Genomic DNA, 19,734 nt, shown 5'->3' with positions numbered 1-19,734 from the left:
AGAGTCTTTAAAGCTGAAATTAGAGTCAGTGTGAGTGGCTGGCACAATCACCAGCAGTGTGTATCACGTGTAACATTTATAGGGAGTCATGTATACAATACATGAGGTAGATAAAGATGAATAGAATATATTACGGGTCCAACAGATGATAGACAAATCCAGTTGTTCATCAGTAGTGCAGGTATTACTGGTTCTCCTACTTCTAAAGTGCAGAAGTCAATTGTGCTGAATCGGGAATTATGTCAGTCACATACCGTACCCATCAGCTGAAGCCCCCGCAGGTAGAGAGTTGATTCGGGAGACCAAGTACTGCTGCGACACACTTTATTCGAGCAAATACCCAGTATGTACCTGGCAGATACCTGGAATGCGCCGCTCCTCACCTCTGACAAGCCCCGTTGCATTTGCCTTCCCAGCCTGGGTTCATGCCTGGCTGATGGGCGGCTGATCTGTTAAATGATAATGATTAGGATTTAATAGGCTGCAATGCTTCGCGTGTCTACCAGATGGCATAAATTCATGAATTGTAATGCAGTATATATATATATACTGTGCAGTATTGCAGCCAGTGGGAATAAAATGCTTCAATCCCTGCCTGGAAAATAACTCAATGCACTCGGGCAGAAAACAGTCACAAACCTCAATACACCCGGGTATACCCGAATTCGTGGGACTAGCCGAGCTCGAATAAAGTGTGTCGCCAGTGTATGTATTTGTCATCTGCAAACATTGAAAATATGTTTAACGGTGTTTCCCCCACTCTCTGGGAGATCACGCTACCATTAGCGGTGTTGTGCTGATTGCCTGTTGATTCATAGGATGCTGAGCTTTCCGCTGTTTGCATTGGGGAAAACACGGGAGTCTTCTGGAGTAGATTACTGGTCTTTATCTCACATGGTACAGCGCCTCCATCTGCTGCAAGCTCCAGTAAGATGATGACAATCCCTGCAGGAGAACTTACTCCACTCCCCACATATAGATTGCACACCAGGCAAGGGTATTTTTGAACAACTGAAACACTATTCCTTTCTCTGCATACACAACATAACAATCTCTGTCTGCACAGTACAACTGGCAGTCAGCCTTGTCATGGTCCCTGGATATCCACCCAAGACCAAGGGCACCAGAGGCAGTCCTTACTCTTCCCTGACTCCCTAATAGAGCCAGGGGAAAGGAGAGTGAACAGTAGGTGCCAATGCTCGGTACACCCCTTTGTGGTACCTGATACCTGTCTCTATTAAGGGGGTAGAGACACTAACTAAATTTAGGAGTGTAGCCCTTTAAGTTCAGAGGGGGAAAGTACAAGGTCTGAGCCCAGGATTGGGCAGAACACCGGCCTTGGCCCACCTCCACCCCTGTCACTGAAGGAAGTTGCTTCTGTGGGGAAAATGCAGAATTGGTCCTTACAATGCACTGCTCTGGTGCTGCAGGATTGGTCCTGACAATGCACATGCACTGTTACCAGGGCTTGCATGTCAAGGAGGGCAGACTGGTAACCGAAACTAGGCATGGCTACACTCTCCCTCTGGTGGAAAATTCAATGTCCCCACTTGGAACCAAATTTGGAATACCATCCTTCAGCTTTGAACCTGGAACAATACACAATGTTATTAACAACATTTTGGTATACAGTTGATATTGCATACAGACAAATATAATCACATACATTTTTTTGTTTTATTATTTACATTTTTTATTGATCGTTTTTCAGAAATACAGAAAAAGGGTACATAAAAAGAAATAGGGGGGAAGTACAACCCCCCATGCACCTCACATCAACCCCCCCTGCACCTCACATCAAACCCCCCTGCACCTCACATCAACCCCCCCCTGCACCTCACATCAACCCCCCCCTGCACCTCACATCAACCCCCCCTGCACCTCACATCAACCCCCCCTGCACCTCACATCAACCTCCCCCCTGAACCTCACATCAACCCCCCCTGCACCTCACATCAACCCCCCCTGCACCACACATCAAGCCCCCAGCACCTCACATTAACCCCTGAGCACCTCACATCAAGCCCCCAGCACCTCACATTAACCCCCCAGCACCTCACATCAACCCCCCAGCACCTCACATCAACCCCCCCTGCACCTCACATCAACCCCCCAGCACCTCACATCAACCCCCCCTGCACCACACATCAACCCCCCTGCACCACACATCAAGGCCCCCAGCACCTCACATTAACCCCTGAGCACCTCACATCAAGCCCCCAGCACCTCACATTAACCCCCCAGCACCTCACATTAACCCCCCAGCACCTCACATTAACCCCCCAGCACCTCACATTAACCAGTAAATACATCTGCTTTCCAAGCAGTAAATACCTCTGCCGGCCAAGCAGGAGTGCATGCAGTGCCATACACGCTCTAGCAAGCAGCAGGCAGGAAGTGCCTCAATGCTAGAGCGCGCTGCTACTCTGCGAGGGGGAGAACGGGCTCGCGGGGGATGGTGACAGCGAGCTCGCGGGGGATGGTGACAGAGAGCTCGCGGGGGGGGCGCGGGAGAGTGGACAAGGGAGGGAGGGGGAGAGTGGACAAGGGAGGCAGGGGGAGAGCAGAAAGCCGCCGCGGGCCGCACAGTGAGTGCAGGATGTTGTGCAGGCCTGCTCTAGATCCAGACACTAGTGTTTAGTGGTGGTATATCAATAAAGGTCTAATGGCCTGGGAGCTTCTAACACCTTTACCCTACTTGATAACAATGTTTGAGGTAGAGCTGGTCAGACTAATAGCTGTGTGTACAGTTTAGTATGGTATAGCATAAATGTGAAACTAAACACCGTATGTACAGTGCTACCTAACCACAATTGTGTGTGTAGTCTCTCAATGTGTTATAAACTGATTATTATATTGGTGCACAGATAACAAATGAATAGCAATCAGTCCATAGACAGATACATTATGAAGTCCGCTCGCGTCTATTCAGTTCTGAGCATCTTTGAATTCGCCGCTCTTGGTTTGGCGCTTGGAATCTGAGCTCCCCATTGGCTGCAGGCTCTCTTAGGCACGTTCTATAGTGCCGGACGCGTGCTACGCCGTGCGCGAGCGGTATTTTAGTTGGCTGACGTTAATCAGCCTTTCTATACAAGGGCCGCGCGCGCGCACGGCAGGGAGAGGGGAGCCGACAGACAGCGGCGAAGATGAGTAAATACATCTTTTCGCACCGCTACCGGCTCTGAATGTATGTATATGTGTGTGTGTATGTATATATGTGTGTGTGTGTGTGTGTGTGTGTGTGTGTGTGTGTGTGTGTGTGTGTGTATTTGTGTGTGTGTATTTGTGTGTGCACAAATCTAATACATTTTTTATTTTTAACAATGTTTTTTTTTAAATAAATAATAAATTACACATAAACACACACACATATACATACACACACATACATACACACATAAACACTGTATACTCAACACTGTATACTTACGAAAAGCATGCGGTACGTGCACGCGCGCGTTCGCATAGGCACACACGGCCGCATGCTGTATATAACAGCCCTTAAGCTTTCAGGCTTTCATTAACTAACCTGAGCGTTGGAATTCTCCTTCCAGCCAATCACCAGTTTGCCGGTATTGTAAAGCATGGCGGGCACTTTTTCTCAGGTAGCAAGGGGGGCATGGGCTAACCTGGCCCCTCTGCCTCTTTGCATACTGAGCCCACCCTCTGCTCAGGCGCCACAGAGTCTGGATTTTGGCAAATGGTTATCGAACAGCCTTGTGCTAGGCCAGGACGTGTGTACTCAAGTATAACTGCAGTGCCCCTCCTGTTCTAACACCTTGGCATCCCTGAGTCTTTCAAGTAAGGACTCCGGACAGACACAGAGGCACCAAGCTTAGTTGCCAGCAGGGTATTCCGGAATCCATGACTTAGAAAGCTTAGAAAGTTCATATACAGGTTGGCAATCAATATATGTGAAAAAACAAACTTATCAATAATGGCGCTCTAAAATTATCAATGTGTGACAAATCATTAGTGCAATACTAAACAACAGTGATACTAATACAAACACATTTGATGAATGCTGCTGTGACCCAGTGTGGGATTGCTCTCTCAATCCCGTGGAAAATTGAAAAGGTGTAGATCATCGGGAAGCGCAAACATGTGGAAACAGAAAAAATATTCTGATGGTGCATATTGTTAAAACAAAAAATGTGGAGATGATAGTATCAAGTCAATGTGTAGAATACTCACAAACATGAAGTGGTAAAATGATAAGTGCAAATAGCGCTCGTGCAAACAAAATACAGTGATATACAAAAATAAAAAACCTGTGATACAAAGTTCAATGAAGGTATTCCTTGAGCTGCCCAAAAGGTTATTCTGGTATCTTCCAACCAGATGAGAAGTCTGTGGAAGGGAACCTCCTGTGGCGCTGAGGTATGAATGGAAGTATGATCTTGTCTTGAACTATAAGCCTCAGAAAAGGAAGACAAAAATGCAACAAAAACTACAATAGTGCATTACCCAGGGACATAGTACAATATAATAAAGAGCAATTTATTCTATAAAAAATATATGTAAAACAATTAATCAGACATTGGTGTCAGACTTGAAATACAATAAAATCTTCCATCCGCTTCTGCTCTAGGAAGATGAACTGCTCCGCCGTGGTAAAATTGAAATCCAACTCACTGGACGTGAATAGGTCATGCGCAATGGTTAAAAGGTCTTTAACTCAGGTAACACCGCTCGCCGTGGGGTGGAACAGCCAGTTGATGTGGGAGAATCGCCTTCAATACTCGTAGTCTCCTCGCTAACAGAGTCCGGTCGATCGGCTCCACTGCTGACGTCACCGCCTTGGATAGCACTGCTCCGGTGTCCCTGAAAGGCCAAAAAACCTCCAACGCGTTTCGAAACTCCTATTGATGGGTTTCTTCGTCAGGGATGGTTGCTGCATGGGGCTGTACTTCTATATATACCCCAGATCGTTCAATTAAGGTAATTGTTTTGTTTTGATTTGGGAAACACCCAGTAGAATGTCCTCTAATTGTACATAGATATGGGATGCAATGGTGAATGACTTGAAGAAGTGGATTACATCAGATATGAACAGATAATGTGGATAAATGACATATTATCACAATAGGCACAACATTAAGAAAAAACATATTATCACCATATATATAGACATATGTCCAAATGATGGACTGGGAATATAAATAAATCCCTCCTATATGGTAAGTGAAACATGTGTCCTCAATATCTATTCAAATGAAGCAATGGATTTACAGCATACTGCTGCGGCCAAGTTTATTCGAGCATTTGCCCGTTCTTGGCCGCAGCAGTAGCCTGGCGCGCGCCCGAGAGTGACGGGCGCGCGCCGAAGCAGCGGAAGAGCGCCCTCCGATCGGGGCGCTCTCCCTACCGCTGCCGGGTCCGCCGGGTCCCCCGGAACCCCCTGCCGCTGTCCCGCGATCGCGGGACACCAGGGCTCCCTCGGGGAGCCCCTGGACGCGCGTGCAGGGGGCGCACGCTCCCGAAGACGCGTGACCGCGCGTCTATGACGCGCGGCACGCCGAGGGGCGGCCACTAGCAAGCCGGGAAATCTCCCGGCTTGCGGTACCGGCCACACTTTAATAAAGTGTGTCGGTAGTGTATATAATGAAACACAGCATATGTAACTATACACAAATATGCATCAAAAACAATGTTATCTGATGCTGGAATAGAGATTTTACAAACATAAAGAACAATTTCAAAGAACAATTGTCCCTTGTGTGATGGTCAACATATAATTGTGACAATAAGTCACTAGACAGTGTAAACATGTTAGAATACACCCTTTAGAAAGATAATATGTTGAGAGACTATATATTAGAGAGTATATATTAGAGAGACACCTTTCCAAGGCGTGACACCTGAGACAAGATCTTGCAGTATATGATTATGATCACATTGAGTAAAAATTTTCTAAATAAATTTACCATTAGTAATTAATATGAATTATAAACTAAATATAAGTGGTAGTAATAATAACTATATATTGAAGTGATAGAACAAAATATTTTGATAAATTAATATTAAGGATAACTCGATAATATATTAATGAAATTAATACAATTAAAAATTAATTAATTAATGGTATTTGAGATATTTGGCAGGCTACCACATAATGGCTGTTACTGTCAAAATTTATATCATGTTGTACTTGTGGTACTTTTAACATTTGTCGGCAGACAAGGACAGGGACATTTTGCATGTTATGTGGTATAATTAAAGGAGCGATGATATATCTACTTGAGGAATGCTGACAGATCAAATTGAACATTCTGACCTAATGGACTGAGCATTTTTAATTCGAAAATCCAAAAGGATTCACTTCTAGAAATGAGGTTTAATTTATCTCCTCGCTTACAGAATGTGGGACATTCAATGGCATGACACTTCAGTCCTGCTGGACTTTGTGCATGATTTAATTTGAAATGGAGAGAAACATTATGGGACTCAAAGCCTCTTTTGATGTTGTATATGTGCTCCCCAAGTCTTCTTTGCAGTGTTCTACCCGTGCGACCCACATATTGTAGGCCGCACTGGCATTCCAACAAATAAATGACAAATTGGCTGTGACAGTTGATTAATGTCCTAATGGGATACTCTTTATGTGTGATATTAGATAAGAACTTTTGAGTTTTAATACTGTGTTGGCACACTATGCATTTAGCACATGGGAAGTATCCCTTAATTGTATCTCTTGCTTTTTGTGTGTTTCTACTGAATGGACAGCTGGGTGACAGTTTTGTTTTAAGATTGTTTGCCTTCCTAAAATATATTTCTGGTTTTTCTTTCAGATATCCTTTCAAGATGTCATCTTGTCTTAGAAGACCCCAGTATTTATCAAATGTTTTTATTATCTGTGGTGCCAGAGAGCTGTATTGTGTGATAAAGGCCACTGTGTCTGTCTTGCTATTGATTTTCTCTTTTGGTTTGTATTCCAATAAATCAGACCATGTCATAGCTTTTACTGTCTCAATGGCTTTATCTAACTGATGTCTATTGTAATCATGGTCAACAAACCTCTGTTTTAGCTCTTGTGCCTGTGCATCAAATTCTAAAGGGTCCAAAGGGTCCAAATTCTAAAAGTTCTATTGGAGGGAGCTGTTAAAGGAGTTGTCATAAATGAGAAGGAGTACGAATTTTTGTATAATTTACATCCAAGGATCCCTATCTTTTATATGATCCCAAAAATACATAAAGATCTCATGAGACCTCCCGGTCGCCCAATAATATCGGGTATAGGATCAATCACTTCATCATTATCACAGTATATTGATCATCACTTGCAAAAAAATCAACTGCGCTCTTATTTAAGAGACACCACTCACATTTTACAGATTTTGGGGGACATTCGATGGCATCAAGATTTCATTACAGTAACAGCTGATGTAACATCGCTTTACACTGTAATATCACACGAAAAAGGGTGTGATGCGATAGCATCTGTATTAGAGCAAGATAAATCCATGTCAGTTGGGTTGGTTACATTTCTGATGGAATCCATCAATTTCATTCTAAGGCATAACTATTTCCTATTCATGGAACAATTCTATCTTCAGACATGTGGCGCCGCCATGGGTACCAAATTCGCTCCCAGTTACGCAAACCTATATATGGGCAAGTGGGAGGATGATGTCATCTGGTCCGATTTAGAACTGGGGGTGAATTTGGTCCTATGGCGGCGCTACATAGATGACGTCATATTCATATGGAGAGGCACCGCATGTGAGTTAGAGAAATTTAAAACACACCTGAATGATAATGATAGGAATTTAATATTTACATTTAAGGAGAGCAAAAATTGTATAGAATTTTTGGATTTACAGCTGTACACGGAAAATAATGTCCTGCAAACCAGAACATACTACAAACCAGTGCAAGCCAACAATTACCTTCTAGCCAGCAGTCATCATAATCCAAATTGGATTAAAAACATTCCCAAGGGACAGCTGGTTAGAATCAAACGTAATTGTTCGGACCCTTTAGAATTTGATGCACAGGCACAAGATCTAAAACAGAGGTTTGTTGACTGTGATTACAATAGACATCAGTTAGATAAAGCCATTGAGACAGTAAAAGCTATGACACGGTCTGATTTATTGGAATACAAACCAAAAGAGAAAATCAATAGCAAGACAGACACAGTGGCCTTTATCACACAATACAGCTCTCTGGCACCACAGATAATAAAAACATTTGATAAATACTGGGGTCTTCTAAGACAAGATGACATCTTGAAAGGATATCTGAAAGAAAAACCAGAAATATATTTTAGGAAGGCAAACAATCTTAAAACAAAACTGTCACCCAGCTGTCCATTCAGTAGAAACACACAAAAAGCAAGAGATACAATTAAGGGATACTTCCCATGTGCTAAATGCATAGCGTGCCAACACAGTATTAAAACTCAAAAGTTCTTATCTAATATCACACATAAAGAGTATCCCATTAGGACATTAATCAACTGTCACAGCCAATTTGTCATTTATTTGTTGGAATGCCAGTGCGGCCTACAATATGTGGGTCGCACGGGTAGAACACTGCAAAGAAGACTTGGGGAGCACATATACAACATCAAAAGAGGCTTTGAGTCCCATAATGTTTCTCTCCATTTCAAATTAAATCATGCACAAAGTCCAGCAGGACTGAAGTGTCATGCCATTGAATGTCCCACATTCTGTAAGCGAGGAGGAGATAAATTAAACCTCATTTCTAGAAGGGAATCCTTTTTGATTTTCGAATTAAAAATGCTCAGTCCATTAGGTCTGAATGTTCAATTTGATCTGTCAGCATTCCTCAAGTAGATATATCATCGCTCCTTTAATTATACCACATAACATGCAAAATGTCCCTGTCCTTATCTGCCGACAAATGTTAAAAAGTACCACAAGTACAACATGATATAAATTTTGACAGTAACAGCCATTATGTGGTAGCCTGCCAAATATCTCAAATACCATTAATTAATTAATTTTTAATTGTATTAATTTCATTAATATATTATCGTGTTATCCTTAATATTAATTTATCAAAATATTTTGTTCTATCACTTCAATATATAGTTATTATTACTATCACTTATATTTAGTTTATAATTCATATTAATTACTAATGGTAAATTTATTTAGAAATTTTTTACTCAATGTGATCATAATCATATACTGCAAGATCTTGTCTCAGGTGTCACGCCTTGGAAAGGTGTCTCTCTAATATATACTCTCTAATATATAGTCTCTCAACATATTATCTTTCTAAAGGGTGTATTCTAACATGTTTACACTGTCTAGTGACTTATTGTCACAATTATATGTTGACCATCACACAAGGGACAATTGTTCTTTGAAATTGTTCTTTATGTTTGTAAAATCTCTATTCCAGCATCAGATAACATTGTTTTTGATGCATATTTGTGTATAGTTACATATGCTGTGTTTCATTACATATGCTGTAAATCCATTGCTTCATTTGAATAGATATTGAGGACACATGTTTCACTTACCATATAGGAGGGATTTATTTATATTCCCAGTCCATCATTTGGACATATGTCTATATATATGGTGATAATATGTTTTTTCTTAATGTTGTGCCTATTGTGATAATATGTTTTTTCTTAATGTTGTGCCTATTGTGATAATATGTAATTTATCCACATTATCTGTTCATATCTGATGTAATCCACTTCTTCAAGTCATTCACCATTGCATCCCATATCTATGTACAATTAGAGGACATTCTACTGGGTGTTTCCCAAATCAAAACAAAACAATTACCTTAATTGAACGATCTGGGGTATATATAGAAGTACAGCCCCATGCAGCAACCATCCCTGACGAAGAAACCCATCAATAGGAGTTTTGAAACGCGTTGGAGGTTTTTTGGCCTTTCAGGGACACCGTAGCAGTGCTATCCAAGGCGGTGACGTCAGCAGTGGAGCCGATCGACCGGACTCTGCTAGCGAGGAGACTACGAGTATTGAAGGCGATTCTCCCGCATCAACTGGCTGTTCCACCCCACGGCGAGCGGTGTTACCTGAGTTAAAGACCTTTTAACCATTGCGCATGACCTATTCACGTCCAGTGAGTAGGATTTCAATTTTACCACGGCGGAGCAATTCATCTTCCTAGAGCACAAGCGGATGGAAGATTTTAATGTATTTCAAGTCTGACACCAATGTCTGATTAATTGTTTTACATATATTTTTATAGAATAAATTGCTCTTTATTATATTGTACTATGTCCCTGGGTAATGCACTATTGTAGTGTTTGTTGCATTTTTGTCTTCCTTTTCTGAGGCTTATAGTTCAAGACAAGAACTTTTGCACAAGATCATACTTCCATTCATACCTCAGCGCCACAGGAGGTTCCCTTCCACAGACTCACAAACATGAGATGAACTGTATACACGTAATGGTATCTTTGGATGGTGATCCGCCAGAATGCGGTGGAAATACAAGTAATCCCAATGGAAATGTACACTCCGGTAAACCTTAGTATAAAACAAAAGAATCGAACATAGTGCAGACTGTATATGGTATTTATAAAACGTAAGTGTAATACAATGCACTCACATGATAAAAAGTATTATCAGGCATTTAGATCTCACACAACGGATCTCGGCAGCAGGATCAATGGTCTCTCTGCTTCCCCTGTGTTTTGGCGTGCGTGTCACGGATGCGTCTCACCGATACCGGAAGTGACGTCATCCGCTTCCAGGGGTTCCGGCCGGTTGTGGATTTGATTGGTCAAAGTCACTCTACGCGTTTCACCTTCCTCGGTTTCGTCACTAAGGTTTACCGGAGTGTACATTTCCATTGGGATTACTTGTATTTCCACCGCATTCTGGCGGATCATCATCCAAAGATACCATTACGTGTATACAGTTCATCTCACATTTGTGAGTATTCTACACATTGACTTGATACTATCATCTCCACATTTTTTTTTAAACAATATTGCACCATCAGAATATTTTTTCTTTTTCCACATGTTTGCGCTTCCCGATGATCTACACCTTTGGCAATCAATATATAAACATTAAACTATACCCATTTAATAAAATATATTGTGTCCTGTTTTCCGTGTGCTAAAAGTTATGAGTCCCTATTCTGGTGTCAGGGGTGGAGAAAGTGTACAGTATATACTCTACACTCACTAGACTCATTGCTGGCACGCATGAGAAAAATTATTTTACAACATTTAGACACTTTAAAGCCTGCTCAGCTTTATAACCTAGCTGTAGCTGCCCCATAACCCCTAAACTAGGTTCAGGATACCTGGGCATGTATGTGGGAACCTCTGCTATACTGAGGAGCCCCTGCTATACTAAGGACTCCGTGTATACCTGCAGATATCTTTTTTTTTTTTATATAACTCATATTTTATTGGGTTTTTCGTTTTTGAATGCTTAACATTTTCTAACAACACATTTTCTGTCATATATCAAATTGTAACCCTTCTGACCTGCAGATATCTTTTAACCCCTTCATACCTATTTACCTTGTCTGGAAGATGCTGCAGCAGTGATCCTGGCGGTGAGTCGTAAGAATGTTTTCAGAGTCCGAGTTTGGCGGAGTAATGTGCTTAGCTGTATCAGAAGATATCACTCCATCTCCGGATACAACGTTTGGGGTATCCCATAACTCCGGAACCCCGCTACATAGACACATTCTGTAAAGACTTTCTCCGACAAACCCAGCCTGAAACTTATAGCCTAGAAATCTCCCGATCCCAGCATCCCAGTAAAGGCAAACATTCTTTATTGTCGCAAAACAATACAAATGTTTACTGATGAATCCACATAATCTCCAATTAGTGAAAGAGGAACTGGCCCAATATTTCAAAATAAATATCACTCCAGAGGTTTCCTCTTTTACTTTTTGGGAGGCTCATAAGTCAGTGATTAGAGGCAAGCTAATTGCTTTCGCTTCTCGAGAAAAAAAAAGAAAAAACAAAACAAATCTAAATATTAACACAAAAATTATCAGAACTAGAATCTATCCATAAAGCAAACCCCTCCCGGAAAAATTACAGGCAAATAATTTCAGTAAGAGGCCAATTAAATCTTTTGTTGGTGACAAACGCAGAAAAAGCTATAAGATGGACTCAACAGAAATATTACGATAAAAGGCAGATAGAATGCTGGCACGCAAGTTAAAACAAAAACAGGTAAAAGCTAAAATTCATAATTTGTACACCAAAAATGGCTTGGTATCCCACAACCTCAAAATTATAAGTGACGCATTTAAAGAATACTATACAGGCATACCCCGGTTTAAGGACACTCACTTTAAGTACACTCGCGAGTAAGTACATATCGCTCAATAGGCAAACAGCAGCTCACGCATGCGCCTGTCAGCACGTCCTGAACAGCAATACCGGCTCCCTACCTGTACCGAAGCTGTGCGCAAGCGGGAGACTATAGAGCCTGTTACAAATGGGTTATTTACATCAGTTATGCACGTATGTGAAGATTGCAGTACAGTACATGCATCGCTAAGTGGAAAAAAGGTAGTGCTTCACTTTAAGTACTTTTTCGCTTTAAATACATGCTCCGGTCCCATTGCGTACGTTAATGCGGGGTATGCTTGTACATCCCTTTACAATTTACCTGGCCCAGTGGGAGACTCGACTAAAAATAAAAGGGCAATTTTTTTTTGGAACTTTCTAACAGAATGCCGACTCCCCACACTGGAACTGCATGATATAATAGACCTCGAAAAAACTATTGAGCCACTCAAAATTTTGGAGGCAATTAAATCCCTGAAAATTGGGAAGGCCCCTGGTCCGGACGGATTTTCTAACCTTTACTACAAGAAATTTTCCACAACACTTCTCCCATATCTAAGCAAGATATTTAATGAGATGCTTCTTGGCCTTTCCCCACCTAGAGATATGTTACGAGCAACCACAGTGGTAATTGCAAAAGAAGGAAAAGACCCCCTGATGTGCTCTAGCTACAGACCTATTTCCCTGTTAAATACAGACCTAAAATTACATGCAAAAATATTGGCCACTAGACTAAATTGTTTTCTCCCTAGATTGGTCCATCCGGATCAGGTGGGTTTTGTCCTGGGCAGACAAGCCCTTGATAACACAAGGAGGACGGTAAATCTAATACATGTGGCGAAACAAACAACATGCCCATCTCTATTACTCTCATTAGATGCAGGAAAACCGTTCGATAAATTAGACTGGCAGTTTATGACGGCCACGCTCTCACAGATGGGATTCACACCCAAAAGTTTAAATAACATAAACATGCTATACTCTGCCCCAACGGCCATAGTGAAAACAAACAACTCTTTGTCCGATCCCAATATTAAATGGAACCAGACAGGGGTGTCTGCTGTCCCCTTTGTTGTTTGCCTTGGCCATAGAACCATTAGCCTGCCAGATAAGAATAAATCCCAATATTATGGGTATTTTGTTGAAAACGAGGAATTCAAGATAGCTCTTTTTGCGGATGATATACTATTGACGCTCTCCAAACCTCTTGCTTCACTCCCTAATCTTTTCCAAGTTTGATCAGAATTTGGTTCTCTTTCAGATTCTAAAATTAACCAGTATGTATAGGTTTCTGTAGGAGCTCAAATGCTTGGTCCCTTGTTGTCAATTCATGTATACAGAGGTAACCATACTCCTTGATAAAGTGCCTCACAGCACGAAACGCATAGGAGTGTTGTACTCTCTACCGTTTTTTAATGCAGCTTGAATAAATCATTTTTTATTGCTACATGATCTGCTTCTTGCTGCTGTGCACCACACACTACATTTTTTGATACTTATAAAATTAACCACTCCAAATCTATGGCCCTTAGTTTAAATCTTCCCAAAGAAATGGTAAAACTACTCCAACTTAATTTCGACTTTAAATGGAATCCGAACCACATGAAATATTTAGGTGTCCAAATAACAAAAGATTACTCAACTCTATATAACATAAATTTTAAACCCTTTTTCGACCAAATAGCAAAAGATGTGGCCACTTGGAATCCATATAATATCCTGGTTTGGGAGGGTAATTACTATTAAAATGAATATTTTACCTAAACTCCTCTACCTCTTTTAAACTCATAGACCTAGGCCAATCAGAGCATGGGAACTTTTCCCACCATCCAATCAGAACGGGGCTCGTCTGGCTGCTGATGTCAGAGGAGGGGGCGTGCCAAGTCGGCTTGAAAAAATGGGTGAACGGGAAATATGAACAAGCTAATGGAAAACGCGCTTACGAGCAGCAACTTCCCCCAGCTAATTCATAACCCATCTGCTGGGCAGGCTCCACCAGGTCTCGCAGTCATAAAGGGGCCCCAGTGGGGTGCCTCCTATTCTCTGGACCTCCTTTGAACTTCAATGACAATGCAGATATCCTGGCACCTATGTAAATGCCCAGGCTGACTGCATAGACATTTATACATACAGTATACAACATTATAAAACATCTATATATATAAAACTCAAAAGATGTTTGTCTGTGGGTTTGTGCTCGCTCTCATTGGCTGTCATTGGCTGTCAAGCTCTCGCATTGGCTGACTGCGGGGCGGGCCTTGGCTGTCATTGGCTGATTGCCTGACTACGGGGCGGGCCTTGGCACTCATTGGCTCTCGAGGTCTCTGAGTGCAGGGCAGGGTGACGTCATTAAAAACACACAGAGAGAGGGGAGACACAGAGAGAGGGGAGATACATATATTATATACACACAGAGAGAGGGGAGATACATATCTTATATACACACAGAGAGAGGGGAGATATATATATTATATATACACAGAGAGAGGGGAGATACATATCTTATGTAGCCCTGTTAGGTTTGGGCTATTATTCTGTCCTTCTGTGCAGTAATACCTGGTAAGGGCAGGTTTGCCAGGAGTAATCATGGGGTTTCCCCACTTATTGCAGTACAGTGAGTCAGAAAAGGTAGTGTCATCAGGCCTTGTGTTCAATTAGGGCACAGCGGTGGTGCTTATTGGATCTGACTTTATGTACTGTACTTCCTGATTTAGTCAGTTCCTTTCCCCTCTTGAGAGAGGATAGTCTACCCACCCAAGCTGTCAGGGCTCTGGCAGGCTTGAGGCCCTCCCTCTGGGACAGGTGAGAGACTATTCCCCTTACCCCATCAGGGAGTAAGGGAAGAGCTGGGACGGCTTTCAGTGCCCGTTGGCTGGGAGTGTCGTCCAGGGACATCCTTTGGTGACAGCCTGCTGATGTGCTGCTAAGCACCCTGCTGTAAGATGGGCAGTCTGCGATGTGTTGGTGTACTAAAGTCTTTTGCTGATTCACTGTACTTCTCGACCGAGACTGGAATCTATCAGGGAGAAGATGGAGAGAGTTTCTCATGCAGAGGTTCCTTCCCACCCTGGGGGCTGCACGAGATGGAGGCGCTGCACCAGTTGTAAGTAGAATTTAGTGTTCATCACAAAAGCATGTCCTGTTATTCCCCATGCCAACGCGGGAGACTCAGGGCACCCGGTTGCCAGAAGGTTTGACCAAGTTATCATGAGTAACCAGTGTAGCATTTCCCCTAGTATACCCTACATGAGATTGGGGGAGGGGTGGAAACAGGTTTACACTTATATATACACACAGAGAGAGCAGAGATACATATCTTATATACACACACAGAGAGAGCGGACATACATATATTATATACTCACACAGAGGAAGGGGAGATACATATATTATATACACTCACAGAGAGAGCGGAGATACATATATTATTTACACACACAGAGGGGAAATACATGTATTATTTACACACACTGAAAGAGGGGAGATACATATATTATTTACACACACAGAGAGGGGAGATACATATATTATTTACACACGCAGAAAGAGGGGAGATACATATATTATATACACTCACAGAGAGAGCGGAGATACATATATTATTTACACACACAGAGAGGGTAGATACATATATTATACACACACAGAAAGAGGGGAGATACATATATTATATACACACAGAGAGCGGAGATACATATATTATATACACACAGAGAAAGGGAGATACATATTTTATACACACACAGAGAGGGGAGATACATATATTATTTACACTCAAAGAGAGAGGGGAGATACCCCGCTGTGAAGAGGGGGGACACGGAGTTGTTAACGGGGGGGGCGGGAACGGAGCTGTGAAGGGGGGGGGAAATCGGAGATGTGAAGGGGGGGAACGGAGCTGTGAAGGGGGGGGGACAAAGGTGTGAATTGGGGGGGCGCAGCTGTGCACAGGGGGGAAGGAGCAGTGAACGGGGGGAATGGAGCTGTGAAGGTGGGGGGGAACAGAGTTGTGAACGGGGGGGGGGGGCCGGAGCTGTGAAGGAGGGAGAAAGAGAGAAGGGGGCAGAGAGGGGAAGGAGAGAGAGGGGGAGCAGAAAGAGACGGGGAGCGGAGAGAGAGGGGGGAATGTTGACAGAAGGGGAGCGTGAAAATTACATTCCGGGCAGTGCCGGGTATATCAGCTAGTACTTTAATAAAGTATAGACCTCGGGGAACCTTATAACTGAGGGAAATGAGTCTGGGATACATGGGCTCGAAAACCAGGATTCTGGTGGATACCTACGGCCATACTACCCTGAAAGCGCCCAATCCCGTCTGTTCTCGGAAGCTAAGCAGGGTGAGGCTTGATTAGTACCGGGTTGGGAGACTGCCCGGGAATACCAGGTGCTGTATTGTCTAAATTTAGCATAGGTTGAACTTGATGGACGTACGTCTTTTTTCAACCTCATCTACTATGTAACTATGTAACGCTGGTGTAATTCACCCCACGTACCCGCAAATCATGCCTGCACGTCAGGGAGAATTTCTGGAACTTCGGTAACTTTTTCCCCCGAACTCCTGCAAACAAGGCAAATACATTTTGACCAAAATATCCCACCTGAGACTTACACTCACGAAGTTTCATGTTTCTGGGGAACAGGTAAAGCTCACAAACAGGTCAGGTTTTTGCTATACTTTACATGGGACCTCCATAAACATCCCCGTCTTCATCTACAGACGGGTATCCACATATTATACACCATTTGCGGGTAAAATAACAGTTCTACCGGCTACTCTGGTCAGCAATACTTTATATAGTTTTTTACCCTAGTTTCTCCCTAATATCCACCCTTAAACTCTCGTTCCAAAAGTCCCTGTCTTGCAGCTATTTCCTAACAGGGATCCTAACTATACCTGGCATCCCTAGCTTACATTCCTCCAAGGGACCGTAATATGGGGACAGAAATTCAGGGAAACACATCAAGGCGCACAACTAGACCCAAGAGCTGACACTTTAGCCCTTGACATATGGTTCTAGGGGCAGCCAGCCGGGCTTGACCTTTATTAATGCAGGCTGGCAACCCCCTACCGTCACAATAACCTTCCAGAAGTTAGCTGGATTTCATGTGCTCTGATGAAGATTGTCAGAGTGAAATTGTGTTTTTGCATGCCTTGTGCACATATTCCGCAGGCATCTGTAATTATTAAGATCCTAATGTCACTGGAGACCCGGCAGTTTACACTTTTTTTACCAGGATCATTCATTGAGCAAAACAAGGTAATGATATAAATTGTAATTTATTCGGCAAAAATTTGTTTACACACAATGGAACACAAAATACAGACGAAAAACACACTGGTTTCTGGGGGTTGAAAACTAGACCCTTCTAGGTGCAGGAAACTCTAAATAAGAGTTTACCCTGACCGGGACATAGCCCAGAATCTCCTGGTTCCCAAATCGGCTTGAAGTTCTACACGCCACCGCTCCCTTCTCTTCTGAGAACTTGGACTCTTTTGTCCGCGACCTATCACCGATCCTCTGGAACCGAAATCTATATCAAATCCCAGCCGAGACCTTTATGTTCGATTTTGAGAACTTGGCCGCAAGAAGCTGGACTATCTGAATCTGGCAGGCAGGCTTTCCTGGCTTGACATCGAAGCCGGTTGCTCTGCTATTCGCGCAAGAGCAACTTTGAAAAGCCCGCCCGCGCTCTGTCTTCCGGGAATCTCAAATCTGATTGGCTCGGACGTTTCTTATAGTATTCTGAGTTTCTTTCATAAAACTCAGCAGCCAATCATCGCATGGGAACTTTCTCAGCAGCCAATCAGAGACGAGCCGGTATGAAAAGCTGGGTCAGAGGGAAATGTGAAATTGCCAAGGCACATGTGCAAGTTTGCCACCTCCGTCCCTGGCTATCTCAATGACACCCGCTGGGTCAGGCTCCCCTAGGTCTGGCAGAACAAATGGCAGCCAGGATGACTGCCATTGTCCTCCGGACCTGGATACTTGAGCCCTTCCCTGCTACTTAAATGGCTTTCACATCTCCTGCATCCTCTGTCTGCTTTGAACTCCGATGTCCAGCAGACTTACTGGCACGTATGGGTATCCCAGACAGTCTGTGTGGGCATCGGTTCCGAAAGTCCCAGCACATGACAGTACACAACAGTACATTACAATGTATTCATAAAATATACTTTAATACATCCCTAAGCCCTGGGTATGAGGAATAGAATAGAAAGTATACTTTTATTTCTATAAATTAACAGCAATTGGAAGGAGAAAGCATTTTGTTGCCAACGCCCACCAACTAGAAGCCCATTTGAAATTGCACTCCTTGGCAATTAAAACTTAACATTTAATTATAATATAGATAAAATAGGTTCTTAACATATAGTAATTAGTAATTAACAACATATAATGTACTTATGCGGGAAGGGATGGGGAGGTGGTAGGCGGCCACAGTGTATAATAATTTATGCTATGCCTAAATACAACGGCAATAGCACCTGACAAAGATTGGCCTTAATAAAGAGTCAGTTACCTTGCTGTAATTGCCCAAGGACGCTTTACCTATGTTGGTGTATTGTGCGTCATATGGTTCAGCATACCGATCAAACTAACCTATATTGATCTTGTTGCCCAAAACAGTGTACCATAAGTAAATATAATATTTAAACTAATAGATTGTTGTTAACACTGTATGTGCAAATCAATGATAGGTTGGTGGCATGTGGATTGATTCTGCACCAAATGACATACAAAAAACACTATACACAGTAGTTAAATCAGGATAGCTAATAATTTTATAAAAAACCAGGATTAGGCTGTTACTGAGCACTCTGCTTAATTGACTAAAGCAGTAATATAGTACTGTGGTATGTGGACATGCCGTCCAAATATAATCTGCACAGTGAATGTATATCCCCTGTAGGATAGCTGTAACAGAGCACAATAATTGAATCACCAAACAATACACCGGTGACCAAATGAATCTGCACAACAAATACTGACAGGCTAGCTGAGCTGGTGGTAAGCGTCTGTGAAAGCGCTACTAATTGCAACTTTCCAGCTGACAACCTCAGAGCATGCTGATACAATCCTGATACAAAGAATCACAGTGCAGAGACAGGCTGTGACCAAAACCACAGGCGCCCCTGAAGAATCTCCGTCAAGGAGGGAAACGCGTAGTGCGTTTTTGGCGTGGTGACGTCAGCGTGAGGGAATCGGGAGAGACTGGTAGTATCATTACATTGTATCAAGTTCTCTGCCGTTGCTCAATTTTAACTGCGATCGCTTCCAGGCTTGGCAGCTCCTTTTCACTCTGTGGTTTACAATCTATTAGTTTAAATATTATATTTACTTATGGTACACTGTTTTGGGCAACAAGATCAATATAGGTTGGTTTGATCGGTATGCTGAACCATATGACGCACAATACACCAACATAGGTTAAACGTCCTTGGGCAATTACA

At 42.6% G+C, this 19,734-nt stretch overlaps 1 protein-coding gene and 1 pseudogene across 4 annotated transcripts in view; both read left to right on the top strand.

Moving 5' to 3' along the window:
* Positions 1 to 19,734, top strand: part of DNAH8 (dynein axonemal heavy chain 8) — a 1,091,167-nt gene that overhangs the window by 301,004 nt on the left and 770,429 nt on the right. The gene's annotated exons all lie outside the window — the stretch shown is intronic.
* LOC142494014 (5S ribosomal RNA) lies at positions 16,559 to 16,677 on the top strand (annotated as a pseudogene).

The sequence above is a fragment of the Ascaphus truei genome, chromosome 4 (assembly GCF_040206685.1).
Source record: "Ascaphus truei isolate aAscTru1 chromosome 4, aAscTru1.hap1, whole genome shotgun sequence".
NCBI classification, from domain to species: Eukaryota; Metazoa; Chordata; class Amphibia; order Anura; family Ascaphidae; genus Ascaphus; species Ascaphus truei.
The sequence above is the reverse complement of the archived record's forward strand: the minus strand, read 5'-3'. Positions and strand labels throughout refer to the sequence as shown.